General features: G+C 44.1%; 1 protein-coding gene across 1 annotated transcript in view; it reads left to right on the top strand.

The window, feature by feature from the left end:
- The first annotated feature begins 1249 nt into the window (after positions 1–1249).
- Positions 1250–7167, top strand: part of stra6 (signaling receptor and transporter of retinol STRA6) — a 40941-nt gene continuing 35023 nt past the window's right edge. Inside the window, exon 1 of the mRNA XM_041178669.1 lies at positions 1250–1550. The gene's annotated coding sequence lies outside the window, so the exon portion shown is untranslated. The remainder of the gene's footprint in view (positions 1551–7167) is intronic.

Raw genomic sequence — 7167 nt, 5'->3', positions numbered from 1 at the left:
AGGTCGGCTGATTCATAGGACCTGGAGGAGTGAGCCTATCACAAGAGGCTGACCCTGGAACTCAAGGGGCAGGGTATCCTAACCAGTGGTAAGTGTGCTTGACAGTGCACTGTGCAGGTAAACTGGAGGGTTTGGGTGATTCAGTGTCTCCTCCACAAAGCCAGTGAGCTCAGGCCTTGGCTGTGAATTTTCTGGGTGTAGCCTTACAGATAGGCAGAGAGTCTCCATATTTATTCTTTCCTATCCCTAACTGCCCTTGAACTGAGTGGCCTGTGAGGTCATTTAAGATGGCAGTTAAGATCAACCACATTGGGTCTGGAGTCACATATAGGCCAGACCGGGTAAGGATGGCAGATTTCCTTCCCAAAAGGACATTAGTAAACCAGATGGGTTTCATGGTCACCATCACTGAGACTAGCTTTCAATTTCAGATTTTCAAAATGGAATTTAAATTCCACCAGTGGGGTTTGAACCCCAGAACTTCTAGTCTAGTGGCAGTACCCATTCTCCTCATAACTAATACATTTTCATTTACAGAATGTGGGCATTGCTGGCTGGGCCCACCCCTAGTTGCCCTTGAGAAGGTGGTGGGGAGCTGCCTTCTTGAACCACTGAAATAATGCACCAAAACCAATGAGGTTAGAATGTTATTACTAATGTCTCTAAGATACTTTATACCCTGTGGCACCCATATGGCTTTGAGCATACCAGTAGACCATCGAATGTTCTCTCTCCATGGCCCTTTGGCACAAGAGATGCCAGGCAGCCAAATCCGAGGATAAAATGCCCAACAAAAGAGCAAGGCACAGGAAGTCAGCGGGGTCTTTTAGCGGGCTGGCCCGCCCACGCATGTAGTTAAAAACTTTCACTTTGATGTTGATGATGATGATGATGATGATATGTTCATGTACCGCCTGCATCCAGAAAAGTTTGCGGTTTTTAACTCAAAGAGACGACCAAAGTATTCAATTGGGAACGCGGAGCTGAAGGATCAGGAATCCTGTAGGATCAGGAACCCAACCAACTTTTTTGTTTAAAAGAAACTCTGCCTTTTGATTTAATTTTGTTTGCAAGTGAGGGCGAGGTTAACAGTGGCCGCCCTCCTCGCCAGCAGAAGGACATAAGCCACCTGAAGCCGCTGAGCAGGTAGGACGGGTTCTGTTTTCCTTTGAAGCTTTTCCCTCTCAAATCGAGTTCCACCAGGCAGCTGGGTGAAAATAGCGCGGGCGGGCACATCCACCCGATAAAACCTTTGTCCGACCCTGTGGTCTGTCGAGGGTTTCACAAGCCAGGCTGTGAACGGGCACAACTTGACCAACCCGCTGCAGCCCGTGTACCTGGGCAATGAAACACATCAATTTAAAGTGCCCTCGCCCCGCAACCAGTTATGTAACGAGGAGGCTGATGGCAATGGATGAAGTTTCCCTTTAAATTGTGCGAGCTTGGCTGGCCGCCAGCATGTACAGGCTTAAGGAGATAGTAGTTGTTTTACGAATCCCACAGGCGCAAGATTGAGAACTGACTATTTCTGTGCTCGCCTCAAGGGACAGGTAAACAACATAGTTAATTACCATTGCTAATGAAATAAAGATGCGACTACTACTTTGCACTGCATCGTTCATGAGTTTATACTAGAATTGAGCCTGATCTGCTATTTCTGACCATAGCGCCAGAAGTTGTGTGTGTTTGTGAACAAGCCTCTGGTTCCTCGTTAAGTTTGTATGTTTTAAACTTGGTGATTTTTTCCCCCCTTCCGCTCCCGCACCCCGTCTTTCTTTCCTTTTTTTTAAACTGGTTTCCCTTAAATAAATCAGCTCTCAAGTTTTCACAGCGATTGAGCTGCTTAAAGTCCGCAGGAAGTTGCGCGGAGTCTGAATTTCGATTTTAAGTGCCCCATTTTTGATTGTGAAAGTTGGAGTGGAAACAACAGGTTGGAAGGAGCCGGGATTCAAATGGGACTCGGGATATCATTTTCACTTCGATTTAACTTTCTCGTCCTCCCTCCTAGATGGGAGACTATGATCCAACCGCACTAGATAATTAAGATCACAACGTGTAATCTAGTATTCTAAACGGAATGCGTGTTGGTAAATAGACCGGGAGAGATTTGTCGTGACTCGGGGCGTTTGGTGGGTGGGGGGGGGAGGGGTGGAATATGAAATATGTTTGGTGAAATTTGCTGCAAACGTTAAGCTTTTCACTTGTTTTATGATTCAGTCTCCTCTGAGGGTCTCGTGGCATTTGGCTTACACTAACATTACCCAGTGTGCAGGAAGTCACATTTATACAGCCATTCGGCCCAACAGATCGATGCTAGTATTTATGCTCCACATTCCACCCCACTGCATTCATTCACCCAGCCCTGTGGCCAGAATTTCCTATTCCCTTCTCCCTCGTGTGTCTATCTAGCTATCCCCTAAATATGTCTATTATTGGCTTCAACTATTCCTTGTGGTAGCCAGTCCTATTCACTGGGTAAGGAAGTTCTTCCGGAATTCCTTATTAGATCTATTAATGACTATCTTGTATTTACGTCCCTTGGTTTGTACTTTCCCACAAGTCCTAACATCTTCTGTGTATCGGAATCTCTGCAGAATTTATTATTGACTATTGAGTGACCCTCCTGGTTTCTAGAGGTAAAGTGTGTTCTAACCTCTCAGCCCTGCTAATCTTTATTGCACTTTCTCCAGTGCTCCTGTATCTTTTCATAATATGGAGATCCTCCTGAGTGCCATGTGTTATTTGCTTGCACTATCACCCTGGCATCAGTCCATCTATGGATTCTGTTTTCTACTGTGCAATATTTAACATGGAACATTTTCAAAAGTAAGTTTTCTGCCAAAGTTTACAATGTTGTTATGAATTGACTAATGCCTGCCTGGCCTACAGAGTTAAGAATCCTATTTGGTTTCTGGGTGCAATTACACAGCACACATTGGGCAGGGATCCTGGGACTCCAGGTTTATAGACTGTTTACAATAATTTATCAACCGATTCAGAACTCCCTCCTCTGAGTTAGATGGTTATGGTTTGACATCCCACACTGGAGACTTGACCACAAAATCTAGGCTGACATGCCCAATGCAGTACTGAGGGAGTGTTGAGCTGTCACGAGTGCCACCTTTCAGATGAGATGTTAGACTGATGTTAGGCATTAGTCTGCTTTCTCAGGTGAGGTGTAAAAGTTCCCATGGCACTATTTGAAAGAAGGGCTAGGGGAGATCTCCTTGATGTCCTGTCCAATATCTATCCCTTGATACCAAAGCCTAAAAACAGATCCCAAAGAGTTTGGGATAAAAGCAAAATACCGCAGATGCTGGAAATCTGAAATAAAAACAGAAAATGCTGGAAAAACTCAGCAAGTCTGGCAACATCTGTGGAGAGAGAAACAGAATTAACATTTTGAGTCTGTATGACTCTTCTTCAGAGCTAAAGAGAGGTAGAAATGTGATGGATTTTATACTGTGTAAGAGGCGGTGGGGCAGGTGAAGCAAAATAGAAGGACAGGGATAGGTGGGAGCTCAGGAGAGATTGATAAAGATGTCCACAAGACAAAGGAAGTGTCACTGGTGGCGCTAAGACTAAAGAAAGTTAGTTGCTGCTGTGTGCAAATTGCTTGTTGCATTTCCTGCATTACCACTGTGACTACACTTCACAAATTGGCTGTAAAGCACTTTGAGACAGCCTGAGGTTGTGGAAGGTGCTATAGAAATGCACGTTCCTTTCTTTATGGGGGAAAAAACTGTACCACTTAAGCACTTTAGATTCTGTTCATTGATGAAACTTGAATCTTATTCAGTCTCTTAATGATTACATATTAACTCCATGGTAAAAACAATTTGCATGCTGAATATTACAGAACTCAAAATCAAATATCTGGAAGACCTAATTTAGTGCAGAAACATTTTTTTAAACTTGTTGTGATGATCTGATGATTAATCTTAAATGTGTTCGTCAAATAATTCTGATTAAAGAACTGTTTCATGATTAGAAACAGGTATGTTGATCAAACACTGAGACTGTCCTCAGATGTTTGTTAGACAATAAACACATTTTTATGTAGTAACTTCAGTCTCCAATGCTTTTATGTAGTAATATAGCAGGATGCAACATTGAAAGCAAAGTTTTTATTAATGAAGTAAAAGTGCATTGCATTTAATAAAATATTTTAAAATTCAAATTCTATTTTGAAGAAACTTTCGCTCTTCAAACAAAGTTTGTGTTTTGTGGGGGATGGTTGTGTGTAAGTAAATATTTTCCTACTTTTTGGACCTAACAGCTCATGGGCAGCACAGATTGGATGCAGAGTAAAGCTCCCTCTACACTGCCCTAAAATAGCAACTCATGAATGTCCTTAGCAGTGAGTGAGCATCTCCAATTTCTATTGCTGCACCATTGAAGGTTGTGCCTTCAGCTGCCTCGGCCCTGAGCTCTGGAATTCTCTTCTTAAATCTCTCTCCCTTTTTAAGATGCTCCTAAAAACCTCCCTCTTTGGCTAAGCATTTGGTCGCCTGTGCTGCTTATGTGGCTTAGTGTCCAGCTGTCTGATTATGCGCCAGTGAATTGGTTTGGGACAATTAAAGTTGTATAAATACAGGTTGTCACATCTAAATTATTGGTATTTGTACAGTGCAACCAAATGATGGGCTTGGACTGCTAACAGTGCATGTCTGCATGCGTGTGCATTTTAATATAGTAATTCGTCCCAAGGCACTTCACAGGAGCTTTTTCAAACAGAAGTTGACACCAAGGCACCTAGAGATATTGGGACAGGTGACCAAATAAGGAAGAACTTAAGGGGCTTCTTGAACAGAGGAAAATGAGGTTTGGGGAGGAAATTCCAGAGGTAATTTATTTGGATTTGAGGCTTCATGAAGCCACTGGGAGCCCCCTGCCCACTTACTCTTCCTCAGAGTGCTCTGGAAATTTCCACCTCCATTGAATAGTCAGGCAGGGCCTTGTATTAAACAATGCAACAGGAGGAAGACTTCAGCTGTCTAGCCTCAGGGTTTCCCTTCACAATGGTGGCCCAGCTGTTGAAGACATTTTAATTTTAAAACCTTTTTCTTTAAAATAAAGTTTCTGAGAGGGTGCCTCAATGGATGTGCTCTCTCTCTCTCTCACCAGAATTGCAGGCTGCTGCTTCTACTGAAGAGGAGGGCCCTCCAGCTCCAAGAGTCAACCCGCCGTCTTTAATATGATGGCGAGAGCGCCCTCTTGCCACTAATTGGGTAAATAGGGGGGAGTGACTGCCGGGTGACTGTTTCCCACACAGCCAGGCATTGTGACCCCTGTTTGACCCCAATATCGGGGTCCTGCCCCAAGTACCAGACGAAAGTGAGGGACTGTATTGAAGTGGGCCCTCTACTCACAGCCTTCTAACCTAGAGGTGAGTGTGGTAGGCTGGGCTAAAGATCGTGTGAGCAGATAAGCCACAGCGCAAATGAAAGGCCTTGAGGAAGATGATGTCAGTGGTCCACATGACCTGGCAAGTTTAAACCGCTGTTCTGCAAGATATTAGCCACATGCGGCTAATAGGGAAACCAGATGTGGCTAACCGATCAGTAAATAAAAAGTGAGTAATGGGCTGCTGTTGAGCATCTGATCTTGACGTTTTTATTCGCACAGCAAATGAACTTTAACCTTTTGGTGTGCTTGCTTGTAAAATGGGAAGATGGAAAGCAGAAAGTGAGAGTGTTTGAGTGCTTTAAGTCATTTGCTCCTTTGGGTACTGAATGAGGAGGCAGGGGTAAATATTTAACACAATATCCACTTGCAAAGTACATTTACCCTGTATTTTGAGCACATGAGGTGTTTTCTACTAAAATTTTGTGTAACTAAAACTGTAGCCAAGCAGCAGTTACACAAACTAGGGTTGTATTCCCTGGAATTTAAAAGGCTAAGGGATGATTTGATCAATGTTTCCAAGCTGTCAGGTGGAACAGCTAAGCTAGACAGAGAGAAACTATTTCCACTGGTTGGGGAGCCTACAACCAGTGGGCATGTTTGAAAATTAATGCCAGACCTTTTAGGAAAAGCTTCTTCACATAGAGGGTGGTGGAACATTGGAACTCTTCCTCAAATGTCCACTAATGCTAGATCAGTTAACTCTAAAACAACAGCTGATAGATTTTTGATAACCAAAGATATTAAGTAATAGGAGGCAAAGCTGAGTATATGGAGTTAGGTCACAGGTCAACTAGCATCTCACAGAATGGCGTAAGGAGCTCTAGAGGCCAAAATGGCCAACTTGGGTTCTTATCCTCTACTGGACAACACTGTACCAGAAACTAAAAGCTGGATTGTCACGCCATACAAGCCAGTGGTCCCAAAGTTTAGTCCTTGGGCTGTGCTGTGTTGGGGTTCTGGCAACTGCTCTGTTCTCTGAATTATTTTGCAAGCTATCTTCACCCACACACTACTCCCCTTTGGGGGGGTGGGGTGGGGGGGGGTGTCAGTGGGGAGGTAGTGGAAGGACTCCCATGCTGGTTATCAGCCTGTTGAACCGTGTCATGACAGCTCCTTCCATGGCCAACAAGTCCTGGGGTTGGATTGGAACTCTGAGCTTCTGGCCTATAAGAGATACAGATGTTGCCATGGTGCAACGAGACCTCCTTTCTCTAAATACAAACGTACGCATTTGGAGCAGAAGTAGGCCATTCAGCCCCTTGAGTCTGCTCCGCCATTTAGTTAGATAATGGCTGATCTGATTGTGGCCTCAACTCTACACTCTGCACCCCCACCCCCTCCAATAAACTTAGATTCTGGGCTAACAAGGGAATCAATCTACATCTGCGTTAAAAATATTCATTGACCCAGCCACCACTGCTCTCCAGGGAAGAGAGTTCCAAAGTCTCACAGCCCTCAAAGAAAAGAATTCTCCTCGTCTCTGTCTTAAATGGGAGACCCCTTATTCTTAAACTGTGTCCCCTAGTTCTAGTCTCTCCCACGAGGGGAAACATCCTCTCAGCATCCAAATTTAGAAATAGGGAGAAATAATGTGGGTTAGGGGAATTTTTTAAAAAATCAGATTGGGTGTGAATTCTTGGTGTGTGTGGACAAGGGCTGGTGAGAGGAAATTGGCGCAACTGACTGGAGATATTTTGAAGAAATCTCGGGGTCGTGCAGTGGACTCTTGAGCTTGCCTGCAATGTTCGTTCGCTGACC

Source organism: Carcharodon carcharias, chromosome 32 (assembly GCF_017639515.1).
Source record: "Carcharodon carcharias isolate sCarCar2 chromosome 32, sCarCar2.pri, whole genome shotgun sequence".
NCBI lineage: Eukaryota > Metazoa > Chordata > Chondrichthyes > Lamniformes > Lamnidae > Carcharodon > Carcharodon carcharias.
The sequence above is the reverse complement of the archived record's forward strand: the minus strand, read 5'-3'. Positions and strand labels throughout refer to the sequence as shown.